This window comes from Coregonus clupeaformis, unplaced genomic scaffold, assembly GCF_020615455.1.
Source record: "Coregonus clupeaformis isolate EN_2021a unplaced genomic scaffold, ASM2061545v1 scaf0496, whole genome shotgun sequence".
Taxonomy (NCBI): Eukaryota; Metazoa; Chordata; class Actinopteri; order Salmoniformes; family Salmonidae; genus Coregonus; species Coregonus clupeaformis.
In genome coordinates, this window is record NW_025533951.1 from 134649 (window position 1) to 152980 (window position 18332).

Genomic DNA, 18332 nt, shown 5'->3' on the forward strand with positions numbered 1-18332 from the left:
CGGGGGGAACACTCATAAAAAAGGCCTACCTGATTATTTGGCAAACAGCCTACAGCTGTGTCGTTGTCGGAGATCACTGGTGCAGGAAACTCTGAGGGCCCAGAATATTTTTATACAATGTTGCAAGTTTGATAGCACCCAGCTTTGGCCCTACCTAGTCAATAGTTTATATAATGTTTCAAGTTTTGCAGACAGGCCATGCGAGCCAAATGATTTATAAGATATATATTTTTCTCAGGATATTTTCTACCTGCAATGTTTTATTTGTTGGCTTTACAGTGCCTTGGAAAAATATTATCCCCCTTGGTGTTTTTCCTATTTTGTTGCATTACAGCCTGTAATTTAAATGGATTTTTTATTTGGATTTCATGTAATGGACATACACAAAATAGTCAAATTGGTGAAGTGAAATTAAAAAATTTACGGAAAAGTGGTAAGTGCATATGTATCATCCCCTTTGCTATGAAGCCCCAAAAAGATCGGTGAACCAATTACCTTCAGAAGTAATAAAGTAAATAAAGTCACCTGTGTGCAATCATCAGATCTGTAATGATAGTATAAACAGTGTGAAAGGTCAGAGTTGCAACACACAGCAAGGGGCACCACCAAGCAAGGGCACCATGAAGACCAAGGAGCTCTCCAATCAGGTCAGGGACAAAGTTGTGGAGAAGTAAGATCAGGGTTGGGTTATAAAAAAATATCAGAAACTTTGAATATCCCACAGAGCACCATTAAATCATTATTAAAAAATGGAAAGAATATGGCACCACAACATGAGAGGGCCGCCCACCAAAACCACGGACCAGGCAAGGAGGGCATTAATCAGAGAGGCAAAAAGAGACTAAAGATAACCTGAAGGAGTGAAAGCCCACAGGGAGATTGGAGTATCGTATTGACACTTTAAGCCGTACACTCTACAGAGCTGGGGTTTACGGAAAAGTACAGAAAAAAAGCCCAAAAAATAAGCAAACACGTGTTTCCATATGTTTGGGAGACTCCCCAAACATATGGAAGAAAGGTACTCTGACTAAAATTGAGTTTGGCATCAAGGACAATGCATGTCTGGCAAAACCCAACACCTCATCACCGAGAACAATCCCACAGTGAAGCATGGTGGTGGCAGCATCATGCTGTGGGGAGAGTTTTTCATGGCAGGGCTGGGAAACTTAGAATTGAAGGAATGATGGATGCGCTAAATACAGGGAAATTCTTGAGGGAAAACCTGAAGCTCAGAGATTTGAGACTGGGACGGAGGTACCAGCAGGAAATGACCTAGCATAGCTAACGCAACACCATGGGGGGGCACAATGGAAGCCCAGGGTAGGGGAGGAATGGCGGCAGGGATGTAGCTCAGTTGGTAGAGCATGGGTTAATGAGGGTTGTGGGTGACAAGGGGGAATAAAAAAAATGATGCACTCACTAACGTAAGTCGCTCGGGATAAGAGCATATGCTAAATGACTAAAATGTAATGTAAATGTTTAAGGGGAAACATTTAAATGTTTGGAATGGACTAGTCAGAGCCCAGACCTCAATCAAATTGAGAATCTGTGGTATGACTTAAAGATTGCTGTACACCAGCGGAACCCACCAACTTGAAGGAGCTGGAGCAGTTTTGCCCTGAAGAATGGGCAAAAGTCCATTGGCTAGATGTGCAATCTTATAGAGACATACCCAAGAGACTTGCAGCTGTAATTGCTGCAAAAGGTGGCTCTACAAAGTATTGACTTTCGGGGGTGAATAGTTATGCACGCTCAAGTTTTTTTTTCTTGGTCTTATTTCTTGTTTGTTTCAAAATAAAAAAACATTTTTCATCTTAAAGTAGTAGGCATGTTGTGTAAATAAGATACAAACCCCCAAAAATCATTTTAATTCAGGTTGTAAGGGCAACAAAATAGGAAAAATGTAAGGGGGGGGAATATTTTGCAAGACTGTTTGTAGGTATTTTTACATATTGGCAATGGAAATAGATGTTATTTTAGATTTGTATAATTTTCATAGACAGAATTTTGAAACTAAATAAATGAAACTGTTCCACGAAAATGTGCATATGAAAATCATAACTGGCATGCAGATCAGTAGAAATGGTACGATAACTTGACCTCCAAAATGTAAAAGTGGACCACTGTTGTAGCTATACCCGGCAACTTCAGGATTTTAAAGGCAGAACCTGCAAAGACAGCGGGAGCGAGAGGAGGAAGGTGGGTCGGAATTGTTTTTTTCTTCTGGTTAGGCTATATTGATTTCTGGCCCCCTCTTTAGTAATTTGTGTGTTAATTTTTTATTGCAGTGCTTAAAGCATCTATATATGGAAAATAAACGTTAAAAAATGTAAACCAACCAACTGGTCGAAAGAACAGACGACGTGACCAAGATTGATGTCTGTGACAGCCCTCTTTCTTTTTTTTCATGAGCATGGCCTATTTCTTATTACAGCATGTTGGATTCCATTCACCCAGTTAATGTACATCGATAGGTTTAGGGCATACATGATACTCTAATTTTCCCTACCTAGCCAGAATGAAACTCTTACAACGTAGGTGCACACAGGTCGATAGAACATTTTGAGCTGACAGACAGTGACAGTGACACATGAAATACCGCCGGACACATTTGCCTGCATCTAGCATATTAGGGTGGAATATTGGTCAACAGTTGCAAACAAGAGTTTCTATTGACAAATTCAGGTATTTTTATGCCCGCTTCATTTGCTTCCGCTTAAGAAATGAATAACCTCTGATCAGCATAAACACACTACTTCATAGTAGAGATCCTTCTCGCCTCTACGCACCTCTTCCTCTCACCTTTCCCCTCATTTGTGGATTAATGAAAACACATCAGCTGTATGTGACCAGGGAAAAACTTAACAAACCATGTATAATGACAACGCATATGTTGTCCCCATATTAGCTAAAGAAACGCTATAAATAGCAATAGAACTAATGCGTTAGTAAGTAAACAAAATGTAGTAAGAAGCAGACACCAGAGTGAATAATTAATAAAACCAAAAGTTGGAAGAGGTGTTGGGGATAGTATAGCCAGCTAGTAACATAGCATCCCTCGTTTGAGGGGTGTTGAGTAACAAACTAGCCAGCTGCATTTGCTAACAAGTAAGTGAAACTGAATGTGAAAAGAAATGACGAAACCTCTCGATCTCTCTTGCTCATTTGCTGAAAACCATCAACTATTGTCTTCTTGAGAAACACACCACATTTTATAACTGCAGTGCTAGCTAGCTGTAGCTTATATTAGTATAGATTATTTCTGATCTGATTGGGTGGAAACATGTAGTTCATGCGGCAAGAGCCTCATAGGTTGGAGGACATCCCCGGAAAAGTCTATGGAAGGGATGAGAACCAAGAGCTCTAGATTTTGTACTGAAGTCAATGTACCAAGAGGAGGACGGAAGCTAGAGTTAGTAACCATGGAGCTACCTACAGAGTGCGGAGGAGACCTCATTGCAAAACAGTGTGTTTAATAATTACTTGGTGAATATATTTAGTATAGTTTTACCTAAAAAGGATAACCTAATGTTAAACTATTTTTAATTTTTATGAAATTCACTGAGGAGGATGGTCCTCCCCTCCTCCTCTGGTGAACCACCACTGGTGTATGTGTGTGTATGTGTGTGTAGTGTGTGTGTGTGTGTGTGTGGGTGCAAAAACTACTCCCAGACAGCAGCGATAGACTCAGAGTAAAAACCCACGCGTTGATGATGTGGAGACGGGGGCCCGACCCTGATGGCGCCGCCGGGGGTCAGGTGTGACGGCCCCCTGCAGGCGACACGCACTTGTAGCCTCAGAATGTGGTTTTTGAGGGGTTAAGATAAAGGGGGAGAGAGAGAGAGAGAATGAGAGGGAGGGAGAGATAGAGAGAGAGCGGAGAGAGAGAGAAAGAGAGAGGAGAAAGGGACAAGGAAAGCAAGAGAGAGTTGGAGAGAGAGCGAGAGGCGGGGTGTGGGGGGGGGGGTGGGGGGTGTCAATATGGTGTTTATTAGGCACAAACATGCTTCATGGGATAGCTTAGTAACTTGAGGGCTCAACTGCTGTTTGATAAAAAAGAGAAAGCCCAGATATCCTAAAGCTCATTGCACAATCATTTTAACCCTTTCGGCAGGTAGTAGTGGGTAAGAGGTGTGAAGTAACCGAAAGTTCAACCCGACTAGGGAAAATCTGTGATGTGCTCTGAGCAAAGCACTTAACCCAATTGTTCCTGTAAGTGCCTGGATAAGAGGCGAAATGACTAAAATGTAAAATGTAATTGACAAGGGTATTGTGGACTACAAAAAGACAGTTGCAGAATGAGGTGGTAGTTTTCAAAAGACCTCTACAAAAGGATGGGTCCCGAGGACTGAGTTTGGGAAAATATAAAATGACCTGTACTGTGTATGTGTGAACGTGTACGTCAGGGGGTGTGTGTACTTACACGTGTGTGTGTGTGTGTGTGAATGTGCTATGTGCTCACGTGAGTGTGAGTGTGATGTGGTCGTGTTCCTCTTTTGAAAGATTATTTTGAACATGAACAGCATTTGTCGCCTCTCTGTTACCCAGACTACAGTAGAATTATTAAAGTCATCACATAACACAGTGAGGGGTGACCCCATAAGGGCGAACCCCATGATGGTGTTGTTAGATGAAAGGTCTAAGCATGCATCAAATGGCACTCTATCTCTCTCTCTCGCTCGGGCCCCCCCGCCCCCTCTCTCTCCCTCCTGCGCTCGGGCGCGCTCTCGGCCCTCCCGCTCTCTCTCTCTCTCTCCCCCCGCCTCCCCCTCGCTCTCTCTCTCTCTCTCTACTCTCTCTCTAATGGCAAAAAATAGTGACATGATATAGGGAATTGGGTGCATTTGGGATGAACCCAAAAATAAAATTTCCAGAAAGATGTTTTTGTCTGGACCTGCATCAATAGACTTACATAGGTATAAAGTAGATCCCGAAAACGAGAATATTGTGTTCTACGTTGTATAATGACTAAAATAATATATGGGAATCTGTATTAAATGATATACAGTATATGATTAGAAGCATATAGGATCTACAAGAAAGCTTTCTCTTTCTGAATGGGAGAGAAACTATGTAGGATAAATGGTTTTCGAAAAACACCGATTAATACTTAAACGTACAAACACACAGAAAGTCCACTTTATTTGAGGTCAAAGGTATCAAGCTGGCTCAGAGGAGAGACATTTGAGACATTTGATAGATACGGCCCCAGTGTTAAGAACCGTTATACAATGAAACAGTATACTCCAGAGACATAATATATGTTGGTGGCAGGGAGGGGGTGGGAGGAGGGTAAGGAGGACAAAAGGAACGGAGTAAACAGGGTTTCCATATGTTTGATACCCCCATTAATTATTAGCCATTACAATCTGCGCCCCTCCTATAGCTCCTCCAACCAGCCCTCTGGTTGGTGGCAGCTCAGTTAGCCACTATTAAGTGTTAGAAAAACTTCATTTTAACAGTATAAACATTTTCTAATTTTCCCGATCATATGACATGACAGGAAGTCATACGGAATGATGTGCCGACGGCCTGTGAGGATGCGCGACCTGCTTCTCCCATTGGTCCTGGAACACATCCATGTTGTCTGGCAAATTTGGGGGAGAGAGAGGAGGATGCCGCATTGATCACCGGGGGTAGAGAGTGAATGAGAGAAAAGTGGGTGTGGTAGGACACTAAGTAGGGGATAAATCATGGATATTATAGTAAGGGCAGTTATTTAGCCCAGTACTAACACATCTAATGAAGATAATCATATAATCTCTCCTTTCAGACTGAAGACCATGTTAAGTGGAATCAGATATGTTATTGCTGGGCTGGATTATAACCCTGTAGCTCTCCAAGACTTCAAAACCCTGACCTAGACTAAAATACTGAAGTGGCTGCTAAGGAAACTATGAAATTGAGATGACAGGATATTAAAAAACCCCAAAATAGAGAATAAGCAAGGAAGAAGCCTTGCATGAGCCTTGGTACAGCCCCCAGATAGAGGAGGGTAAAATAATATATTTAGCAGACGCTTATAAAGCGACTTAAGTATGCGTGATTAACATTTTTGTGTATGGGGGGTCGGGATCGAACCCACTATTGGCGTAAACGCGTGTTACCAGTTGAGCTACAGAGGACCATCAGAATACAGTAGGTTATAGAACATAGTTCTTTTGCAGTGAGTTTTGTTAAGAACATTAAAGGACAACTCACCCAAATTGAAAATGACAATAATGTAATTAAATTAAGAGTCTATAGTCTACAGACAAGGTAAGACAGCAATCCATGCTTTGATTTTTGTGTATATTTTGTAATGGGTGAACTATCCCTTAAGGGAGGTGGTTGCTGGATAATTTCACAGATTGAACAGTAGGATAGTTTGGAAAGTGGATGTTATAGGGAGAAAAAAATTGTATTCAGGAATGAGAACTAATGATCTAACAGATAGACAATGTTCCAGCCCTGCAGTGTATTACATGGATAAGAATCAGTTAATATATTCATATTAATTCAACAACGAGTGGTAAAGTAATAGGCAGGGTGCATTATATAAGATGAATGACTAAATAATCAGGTTATTTATCTTAAGGTAGCGAGTGGAGACAACCACCATTTCCCCACTGCCTTCTTAAATGAAAGTTCACATTTTTTAAAAAAGTTTATGTTATTTTCTATTAATAGGAGATGATATCAGGTTGTTTTTTTTTTTTAAGTCCATTCGCTTGTTAAAGCTTGGAAAAATAAGGTAAAACCTATAATTTAAGTTGGCAATCCCTGCCGAGTGTGATTGAATCCTGGGTATTCTCACTATGTTATATGTATCTTTCTACCATTTAATTTCTGTTTATACCTTTCAATAAAATCAGGAAAAAACACAAATGAGAAAAAATGCGAATAAGTGAATGAACCCTTTAATTACTCTTTGCTTTACAGTTCTACTTTTAGTAATACTAAAAGAGATTCCAAAAGGATAGGTAAATAGGCACTAATGATGCCTGGAATCAAGTAAAGACAGTATTAATACACCGGGAAATCGCTCACGCTAAACACACACACAACTAATAACCTATTTTTATTCCCCATTCTCTTTTGTCTTTACCGTAAACGACCTGCTGTAAAACACAAAAAAAAAAGCACTCAAACATCGAGTATTTATTGCGGGTGCATGGGAATAATGTGATTACTTAAAAGAAAAGACAAACACGCACACTGCTCTTGTAGCATAACTTATTTATTATTTTTTTAAAAGGGAATTTTTTTGGACTTCGACAGGGTTTTTTTTTGGCCTTCGACAGGGCTTTTTCAAAATGTAAAAAAACCATATTTTGCCCATCCCCTTTTTTTTTTTTTGTGTAATATTCCTCCTTTCCGCGTTAATTTGAGCGTTGCCCCAACCTTAACCTTGGAAACAACGAATCGATTGACACCACTCCTTTGTCAGACATCCAGAGGAAGGCCGCGGGAGGCCTCCTCTCCTTCTCTTTCTCTCGTGCTCCCCTCTCTCCCCACCCCCCGCCCCCCTCGCTCCCTCCAATTCAACAATTTCAATTCAATTTCTATTTAAGGGCTTTATTGAGGGAAAATATGTTTAATTGCCAAAGCAAGTGAAATAGATAATAAACAAAAAGTGAAATAAACAATAAAAAAATGTTACAGTAAACATAACTTACAAAAGTTAAAAGAATAAAGATATTTAAATGTCATATTATGTATATATGATAATGATGTGAAATAGTTAAAGTAAAAAAAAAATAAATAAACATAAATATAGGTTGTATTTACAATGGTGTTTGTTCTTCACTGGTTGCACTTTTTTTTGTGGCAACAGGTACAAAATTGCTGCTGTGATTTTTAAATAGGTATTTATCCAATAGATATTGGATTTGTTTGAATGTTTGTGGGTTGTGTATTTGAGGGAAGTATGTGGGTCTAATATGGTATACATTTGGCAGGAAGTTAGGTAGTTATCAGTTTGACCCATTTTGTGGGCAGTGTGCACATAGCCGTCTTCTCTTGAGAGCCAGGTCTGTACGCGGCCTTTCTTGAATAGCAAGCCTGTGCTCACTGAGTTGCACATAGTAAAGATTTTAATTTGAGACAAGTGGATAAGATTGCCACTGTGACCTCGTTAGCAAATACATTCATGCTGATTCTCATGTTATAATATTTTTTTTTGATGATTTGGCGGGGTTATTTGTGGTGCTGTCTGGGGCCTCTGGGGGCTGTTTGATGTTTGTGAAGAGAGCCCAGGACAGCTTAGGGGACTTTCTCCAGGTTATCTTATGTAGGTGATGGCTTTGTTATGGAAGGTTTGGGAATGGCCTTTTAGGTGGTTGTAGAATTTAACGTTTACCCCCCCCCCCCCCCCCCCCCCCCCCCCCCCCCCCCCCCCCCCCTCCCCCCCTGCCCTCCTCCCCCCTCCTCCCCCCCCCTCTTTCTCTCTCTCTGTTTGTGTGTTCTTTCTTGCACACAGACCCAACAGTAATAAGATGAAGAACGCTGCATACAAATCATCGGAAAGGATCCATCTCACTGATTACATCGTATAAAGTTTTACTACTCCGCTTGCTCACAAGTCCATACTGTGTGGGTATTGATATTGAAAAAGTGGTTTGTATAGTGATTCAGAGATATTTAATAATATATACTTACTCTCTTTTCAATGCACTCCAAATGCACTTTTTCCCTATTGGAACCAAATAATACAGTGTGTTTAAAAACTGTAAAATAATGTAAAAGAGCTAACCGGATATCCAATGGGTGGTATTATTAAGGGTATGTTAATATGATAACAATATGCAGTTCAGTAGGGCGAATGAGGGTACAACTCACATTTTGCAAGGAAAATAAAATGGAGGAAAAGGAGTAGTTCCTGTTTACTGTTTAAAAGTTTTTTTCTACTGAACAGGATCCAGGACATACAGCACAGGAGAGGTGCTGCTTATGTGGGCAGAGGTTGTCAATCTGAGGTGAGAAGCCATGCGGACCAGCTTCACCCCCCCCTCGTTGTTGGAGATGGAGCAGGCCAGGTTAGCCACCTATAGCAAGAGAGAAGACACAAAGACTAATTCACTTTTTTAGCAATTTATTCTAGTAACGGATCTACACCATTCTGTTATTTTTTAATAAATAATAGAAAATGAATGGCAGAACAAATATCATACTTCATAGGGTTGGCTAGTATTTGACTGTGGTTTTGGTAACCGAATGACAAAATAACATTTTTGCCCTACATGTTGATTAGATTCTTAAATCGAGACTGCCTACTAAAGGCATTTAATCATATTTTTCTTACGATCAAGAACTTGTTATTACTATTAGGATGGTGTTAGCCACGAAACCCAACAATTCCCCACAACGCTCACACTGGTTAGACTCTTATAATGTGTGCAGATAGTGATTCTGAAGGAGGCTGTCTCCGCCACAGCCTTAACTCAGTGTCTGTAGTATCTGTAGGGAGGGGATTTAATGTTGGCTAGGTAAGGCAATGTGGGGCAAAATATGTACTGAGGTTTAGGGTCTGCTCATCTGTTAGATTGGTGTTTGTTCTTGCCCTGCGTTGAGACTCCTGGAGAGTGCCCCACCCCCTCCATCCCCCCCTTCCTCTCTCTTCGCACTCATCCGAAAATGAATATAGATAATATGGATATAAGGAGTTTTCCACTGGTTATCCTCAAGGGCATATTTTTTTCTGAGAAAGAGGGAGAAACTGAGAAAAAGAATGAAAGAGGGAATAGAAAGAACAGTTGACCAGCTTTCTTCTGTTTATGTGCTGACAGCACTACTGTTAGAGATGGTGGCAGGGTGAGAGACTGTACTAAATTAATCCTGTTGAGTGCCCCAACCCTCCACTCCTCACCACCCTCCCCCCCCCCTCTTTCATTTCCGAAAAATAGGATATTTGAATTATTAGACACTTTAGAATGAAAGGTGTATCAATAACCTAAAAGAGTTATTTGGTGTCTCATTAGAGAACCCTTTGAAGAACCCCTTTTTGGTTAAGGTCTCTTTGTTAAGTAAAATCATTTTATGGAGAACCCTTTCCACAGAGGGCTCTACATGGAACCTAAAAGGGTTCACGTGGAACAAAAAATGCTTGTACCTAGAACCAAAAAATTACTATAGGGACAGCCGAAAAACCCGTTCTTTAATGTAAGGATATAATGTGATTTTCCACTGGAATATTAGGGATATTTTTTCTGAGAAAGACAGAGAAAGAAAAAAAACAGAAAAAGAATAAGAGAGAGAGACATTGGGGAAATTCGAAAGAACAGGCTCATCAGCTTTTCTCGTTCTACTGTGCTGACAGAATTACTGTTAAGATGGTGGCAGTGGGTGAGAGACTGTCCTAAATTAATCCAATGGCTTTATTACAAAAATATAATTAGTGAAATGTCAGAAAGGTACATGGAGAACTGTTAATTAATTGGCGAAAGAGTGGCACCCATATTGCTCTAGGCCTTATACAATGGACTTCCTTTTATCAGAACCAAATGGATTAGCCTAAACGGGGTAAGGCAGCAGGATATAAAAAGTATTAGTGGTGAAATATAGAATGCCTTGAGTTATTTACTTGAGAACCTGAGTGTGCCTAAATCATTAGCCGGATTGGTGCAAAAAGGCACTTCATTGTATAATTAGGGATGCCAGATGGTTCGATGAGTCTTTGCTTTTCTCTCCTAAACTAAAGATTAGAGTAATATTTCCTACAGCTAAAGGAAGCCTACTTTCAGAAATACTATTTCATCATGCCTAAACCAGACATTCATTAATTATACCCCCTCCCCGCTCCCCCTCTCTCTCTCTCTCTCCAAATCTAGAGTAGCCTACTCTCCATTCTCCTGCTGAGTATTCCCAATATTCACTAGCGGGAGGAGAAGGGAAGAACCCAACTACCCGATTTTCCCAGCTTACAAAAAGAAACCCAGACCAATTGATGACAGATCAGTCACTATGTTGGGAGTCACAACTAAGATGAGGCGACACACACACTGCACTGGAGTCTCACCGTACGCATGTCACACACATCACATTCTCTACCTCACTGTGTTTACTTTACAACGTTTCATTGTCATAACTGCCAAATTCTCTGTAAACTAACGTTGTCCTAAATGAATTAGGGTTGGCAACACTATGGGAATACATTGAAACTGAGCTAAAAAGACAGATGCCTGTTGGTGGCTGGTAGTGCCAAGGCGTATCAACGCTCCTTTTGCTCACATGTCACTTTTTTTGAGGCAAATTGAGGTAAATCAAATCTGTGTTAGAAGATCCTTGCTCAAGGCCCTGTGTCTCCCTTTACTAGTGACAGCTATGAGTAACTTGATGGATTGCACTCCTTTGTGTGAGTGAGTGTGTATGTGTGTTTGTGTGTTGTGTGTGTGTGTGTGTGTGTGTGTGTGTGTGTGTGTGTGATTGTGTATTACAAGAACAACACTGCTTAAAAGAAGCTACAGTGTGTAAACAATGTTCCAACAAACTAAAAGCCTCTCCTTGTTTCATATTGGCACAGAGAGTACTGTACCTTTGTACATAAACAAACCATATCTCTGAACCATCCCTATAGCTAAACCACATCTCTATATCATATCTCTGTACTATACCTCCAGTTAAACCATATACAGTACCTATAGAATGTCTACACCCATCTTGGATTTCTTAACATTTAATTGTTACAAAGTGGCATTTAAATAGATTTAATGGTCATTTTTGTCAACGATCTACACAGAATACTCTGTAATGTCAAAGTGGAAGACAAATCAGTAAAACAAAAAAAAGATTAATCTAACAGTAATACCTGATTAGATACAGTAAGTATTCACCCCCTGAGTCAATACATGTTAGAAACACCTTTGGCAGTGATTACAGCTGTGAATCTTATTGGATAAGTAAGAGCTTTGCACACATATATTGCAGCCACCACTATGCTTGAAAATAAGGAGGCAGTTACTCAGTGAGGTGTTGCGTTGATTTGCCCCAAACATAAGGTGTTGCATTTAGGCCAAAAGGTGTATTCCTATGCTGTGTTTTATTATAATTATTTTGTATTACTTTAGTGCCTTGTTACATACATATGCATGTTTTGGAATATTTGATATTCTGTATATTTGTATTCTTGTTTTCACTCTGTCATTTAGGTCATTATTGTGGAGTCACTACAATGTTGTTGATCCATCCTCAGTTTTCTCCTATCCACAGCCATTAAACTCTGTAGATGTTTTGGGAAATCACCAATGGCCTCATGGTGACATCCCTAACAGTTTCCCTACTGTCCTGCAGCTCAGTTCAGAAGGACGACCCCCAGGTTGACCTTGGCAATGGAGGAAAATGGATTACCTGGACTATTTCAAATGATGATCAAAGAGCACCACCAAGGACGGCTATAGACAGGAGCAACCCACTGATTTTGATTAAATCAATTTCCGTAGCCGTTTCGTATGTACAAAGAAAATGCAGCTTGTTTGCCAAGGCTTTCATCTGACTCTCTCTTAGGAGAAGGCCCATAACTCCTTCCCTACAAGTACTGATCACCTTGAGGTTTTTGGCATCTGGAACCTTCCATCGTGAAACAGGAGATTTGTCTGGTGTAAGTGAACCGACTGTATGCAGAACAGTCCACAAAGTCTGCAATGCTATATGTGAACTGAAAGACAATTCACATCAAGTTCCTGATGCTGCTGCCCAAGCCAACTACAAGGTAGAGTTCTATGAATATGGGAACTTCCACAGTGTCATTGGCTGTATAGATGGATGCTTCAAATTCCCATCAAGTGTCCCTCTACTGCAGATGCTGAGGAGTACAGGAATCGTAAACTGGTTCTCAATAAATGTACAAAGTGTGTGCACTCCCAATTTGCAGTTCTCAACATCGTTGCCATTGGGAAGGTGCAACTCATGACTCAAGTGGAATCATACGTATTGTTCACCCCTATCTTCATGCAATAGGACCTGAGCAGCAACGGTACAACCAAGCTCATATCCGCACCAGAGGTGTAGTGGAGAGCATGTTTGGTGTATGGAAGAGTAGTTTCCAGTGTCTCGGAAACACATTGCGCTTTCAATCAAGATGCTGCATTGTCATAATTGCAACAGCAGTGCTTCACAATTAACTCAAACAACATGGCTGCCCAGATCCTCACATTGAAGATGAGGATGACCCAGATGTTCCCATGGTTGAGGCAGACAATGACAGAAATGGACAAGCCTGCAAAGATGCTTTTGCTACACAGTACTTCTCACAACAAAGACAGCTCAAGTGATTAAAGCAAACATTAGCCATGGATTGGTAACAAAAAGGTTTTTAATTCACAAATTGAAATATTAGGACTCCGAACTGCTGCTGGTTTGATAAGAACATTGGTACTGCTGCTGCTTCATGTTTCTCTCCTCCTCCTTTATAGCCAACTCAACATGGGGTGGCAGGTAGCTTAGTGGTTAAGAGTGTTGTGCCAGTACGCAAAGGTTGCTGGTTCTAATCCCCGAGCCCACTAGGTGAAAAATCTGTCGATGTGCCCTTGAGCAAGGCACTTAACCCTAATTGCTCCTGTAAGTCGCTCTGGATAAGAGCGTCTGCTTTAAAAAAAAAAGGATTTGCATCTTCATATCACGCTCTTCTTTTAAATGCATTAGTTTGCGCATATGACATTTCATGGAAGTTTCTCATGCATGCTCAGCCTCTTTGTCTTTGTCCTCCGGCCTGGGTTAGTGACACAATCTTCCCTCCTGGCTGCTGCAGATGTAGCAGGCTGACCTTCATCCTGTTTTATCCCCTCCAAGCTATGGTGACCATCTGCCTCTAGAAAATGATTACATTACTACATTAGAGAACATTATTTCTTCAAGAGTTGAGTTCATTACATCCTTTTTATTATGGGAGTTCAAGAGATAAATGACAACATTACATGTTTCCTGCAGTCCGGGGATGGCACATGTTGAATGAATGTGTCCTACCAAATGAATGTGTCCTACCATCTGAACTGTCCAAATGGTCATCATCGGGGATACCTTCCAGGGGTTGCTGGCTATTAATGATCCCGGTCAACAAGTCCCCCAGCTCATCTGTCTCTGGTCTTACTGGGGGTCTTGAAACGCTCCCTACGAGCAAAAGCATTTGTCTTCTTTAAGTAGATTTTTATGTTTTTCCACAAGACCTTAGAAAGACAAGACAAAATATAAATAATATTAGTAATTATGTTGTGTGTGTTACATTTCTGTCACACAAATACATTTAGGCTCCACTGTGTTGTGTTACAGAAGAAAACAAACATTTCAAAGTGACTCTGATTTGTAAAAGTGGGCCAACAATAAATACAGTATCTTACCTGAAGTTGTTGTAGTGTCCTTTTGTTAACTTTTTCATTTGAGTTGAATTCATTACAAATGGTATCCAGGCATTATTTTTCTTGTTTTCTGTTGATGAATCATGCTGTTTGCTGTCGATAATTGGGTGGTTTGACACAATTCTCTTCAAGATGGTTTCAGTCACTGAAATGTTGGTTTAGGTGACTTGCTCCAATTCCCCACAATGCTTATGTATTAGTGTCCCATCCCTGTTTTTTGAAGCATCCTCAGTAAAATATAAACACAACGTGTAAAGTGTTGGTCCCATGTTTCATGAGCTGAAATAAAAGATCCCAGAAATGTTCCATATGCACAAAAGGTTATTTCTCTCAAATGTTCTGCGCAAATTTGTTTACATCCCTGTTAGTGTGCATTTCTCTATGCCAAGACAATCCATCCACCTGACAGCTGTGACATATCAAAAAAGCATTATCATTACATAGGTGCACCTTGTGCTGGGGACAATAAAAGGCCACTCTAAAATGTGCAGTTCTGTCACACAACACAATGCCACAGATGTCTCAAGTTTTGAGGGAGCATGAAATTGGCATGCTGACTGCAGGAATGTCCACCAGAGCTGTTGCCAGAGAATGTAATGTTAATTTCTCTACCATAAGCTGCCTCCAACGTTGTTTTAGAGAATTTGGCAGTACGTCCAACCGTAGACCATGTGTATGGCGTCGTGTCAACAAGCGGTTTGCTGATGTCAACGTTGTGAACAGAGTGCCCCATGGTGGTGGTGGGATTATGGTATGGGAAGGCATAAACTACGGACAACGAACACAATTGCATTTTATCGATGGCATTTTGAATGCACAAAAATACAATGACGAGATCCTGAGGCCCATTGTGAGGCCCATTTTTTTAAGGTATCTGTGACCAACAGATGCATATCTGCATTCCCAGTGATGTGAAATCCATACATTAAGGCCTAATGAATTTATTTCAGTTGATTGATTTCCTCATATGAACTGTAACTCAGTAAAATCAATGAAATTGTTGCATGTTGCATTTATATTTTTGTTCAGTATAATTAGGCTTCACAAAGATTAACTGCTTTGTCCTTACTAACCAGTTAATCTGGTCTGGGACTCCTTAGTCTTGGTCTGGGACTCCCTGGTCTAGAACTAATTAATCTGAAGTTAAGCAACGTCTCAGAAAGCAATTTTCTAGAACAATTTAAGTAGAATTAGCCTAGTCAGTCCAGATTTAAATTAAACTATGTCCGGGAAACCGCCCCATTATGTGATTTGTTAAGCCAAATGTTACTTCTAAACTAATGTAGGATTGCTTAAACAAAGGGGGTGAATACTTAGTGTATGCAACGACTACATTTTAGTTATAAAACATTTATTAATTTGTACACATTTGTAGATTTTTATTTTCACTTTGATCAATGACAAAACATTTAAATTAAAATCTATTTCAATCCCACTTTGTAACGCAACAAAATGCGAAAAAAAAGTTAAAGGGGGTGTAGACTTTCTATGGGCACTGCAGTTGACCCATCTGAAGCTGTTGGCCAGAGGTCTTTCCAAATGCTGGCCCTCCGCTCGGCTGGCCCTGTATGTCCTGTCTGTTTCTGCCTCTGTCTCTCTGTCTCTCTCTGTCTCTCTGTCTCTCTGTCTCTCTCTGTCTCTCTTTCTCTCTCTCTGCCTCTCGGTTTCTCTCTCTGTCTCTGTTCTCTCTCTCTCTGCCTCTCTGTTTCTCTCTCTCTGCCTCTCTGTTTCTCTCTCTCTGCCTCTCTGTTTCTCTCTCTCTGCCTCTCTGTTTCTCTCTCTCTGCCTCTCTGTTTCTCTCTCTCTGTCTCTCTTTCTCTCTCTCTGCCTCTCTGTTTCTCTCTCTATCTGTCTCTCTGTTTCTCTCTCTCTGCCTCTCTGTTTCTCTCTCTCTGCCTCTCTGTTTCTCTCTCTCTGCCTCTCTGTTTCTCTCTCTCTGTCTCTCAGTTTCTCTCTCTCTGTCTCTCTGTTTCTCTCTCTCTGTCTCTCTGTTTCTCTCTCTCTGCGACCCCAAAACACTGCGCGAGCTGGACCTGGGCCAACACGCCATGTCCGGCCAAAACGAATAACTACAATTATTTAAAGAAGCGAGTGTGTGTGGGTGGGAGGTAGGAGAGAGAGAGACAGATGGATAACTATTGATTTTGTCCTTTTACTCAGGCTCTGATAATCACCTCAATTCTAATTTGATGAAGGATCCCTTCCCTGCATGCAGTTGGGAATCTACATTGTGGGTATTCTCACGTACGCTATATCAATACCACAGTAGCCTACTCAGTACAGTACTGAACGCATAAGAGCATGCTTTTGTATCACTGCTTTCAAAACCTAAGCATGGAAGGTGATAACTCATTGGAACTCTTATTGTGATCAAGCTTAAGCAACTAATGTGTGCAGGCACATATTCACAAAGCATCTCAGGGTAGCAATGCTGATCTAGGATCAACTATGCCTTTTAAGCATTAAGAATAAGAGGGAGGACCAGCACTCTAGGGATGGGAATGACTAATCGCTTGAGTACTAGAACGGACGTCAAAGCTTGATCTTTAAGCAGAGATCAATTTTTTTCAAATACTGTAAAACTATTTGATGGAATGTTCTTTGTGGCTGCCCGAACGGCCAAGTGAAGTTTTGTCTTGAAGACAACGTCCATTTGCTTAGACTCTAGTGTTCCATCTGTACCATGTGCATTTGCGGCGCTCAACAAAAAGAAACCAAGCCAAACATCACACTGTTTTTCTCCCTAAATTCCCCTTTCCTCTCTGTGTCTCATTCGCTCAATTGCGTTCCAACCGCTTCCTCCACACACTCGTTCTGAGTGCACACACAAGCTCCTGTTGGGCCTATGTAAATGAATGACTATAAAAGTGTATCTAATTGATGGGATACAAAAGCTACATTCATTGCCAAATCACGACAGTTTATCACAAATTCAAAATGGACTGGTTGATTGAAGTAGGAAGAAATGTGTTCCAACAACGAGCTGCAGTTTCCGCTTAAGCTACTTTGCTAAGTGCTAGTGCCATTTAGAATTGGTTAGCCTAAGCTATAACCTCCCCCTAAACATAGACAGGTTCCACACTGAAAATATGCACAAAAAAAACATTAGTTTGATAAAGACAAAAAGCGTATTTTCATCAGAATCATTAAGCATATGGCTACTCACCAAACAGATGTCATTGCTGTAATTCTTCACTTTACAGTGTTCAATGTGTAATTGTTCATCATAAAAAAAACAATAAAAAAAGAAAACTGGCAGAATAAACAAAATTGAACATCTGTATATGGAGAAGAAGACCAATTTTGGTTTGTAACCCTGAGCAAATTGTATTTCAACTCGCCAAATTGAGCCACGTTTCAAATGATCACTCTTTGAGATTAACTGTTCTAGGCACGAGATGCACATCACTTCAGACTAGCAACTTTTTTCATTTGGAAAAATATTAAGTTACATTTTATTCTGTTATTACATCATGTTTTTAAAAAAACTATAAAATAGGTGTGTCTTGACTGTTACAAGGGCTCGTGAAATGAAAGCGTCTTGTCTGCTAAATTAACAAAACAAGGCTATGCCATTGCACAGCCATAGTCTTCTATACAAGCGCCACTGCTGAGGTTACTGCCTTGTTGAAGATTGCGTTCTACTATATAATATAACCAGTTGATATTACGGTTTCAAATTAATCTTTAATGGCACTTGCTTTTTTATTGACTGAATATTTGTGGGGCAATTTAGCAATTAGGATTTGTTATCTGTAATGGTTATGATAAATTAGGCATTGTTGCGATCTGTTGGCATATAGATAAACGCTCACATATTTTATTCCAGTGCGGGCCTTGTGTTAAAAAATATATATTATTTTTTTATTCGAGTACTTGAAAAAAAAAGATGTGAGTACTCAAACAGATAAAAATGTCAAATGCCCATCCCTACAGCACTCCTGATTAAATCAGCACTCATTACGTTTTATGGAAGCTCAATGGAGCCTCTCCACACAGGGGGGC

At 40.4% G+C, this 18332-nt stretch overlaps 1 pseudogene; it reads right to left on the reverse strand.

Annotated features, from left to right (window-relative positions):
• Positions 1-18332, reverse strand: part of LOC123484914 — a 156756-nt pseudogene that overhangs the window by 42211 nt on the left and 96213 nt on the right.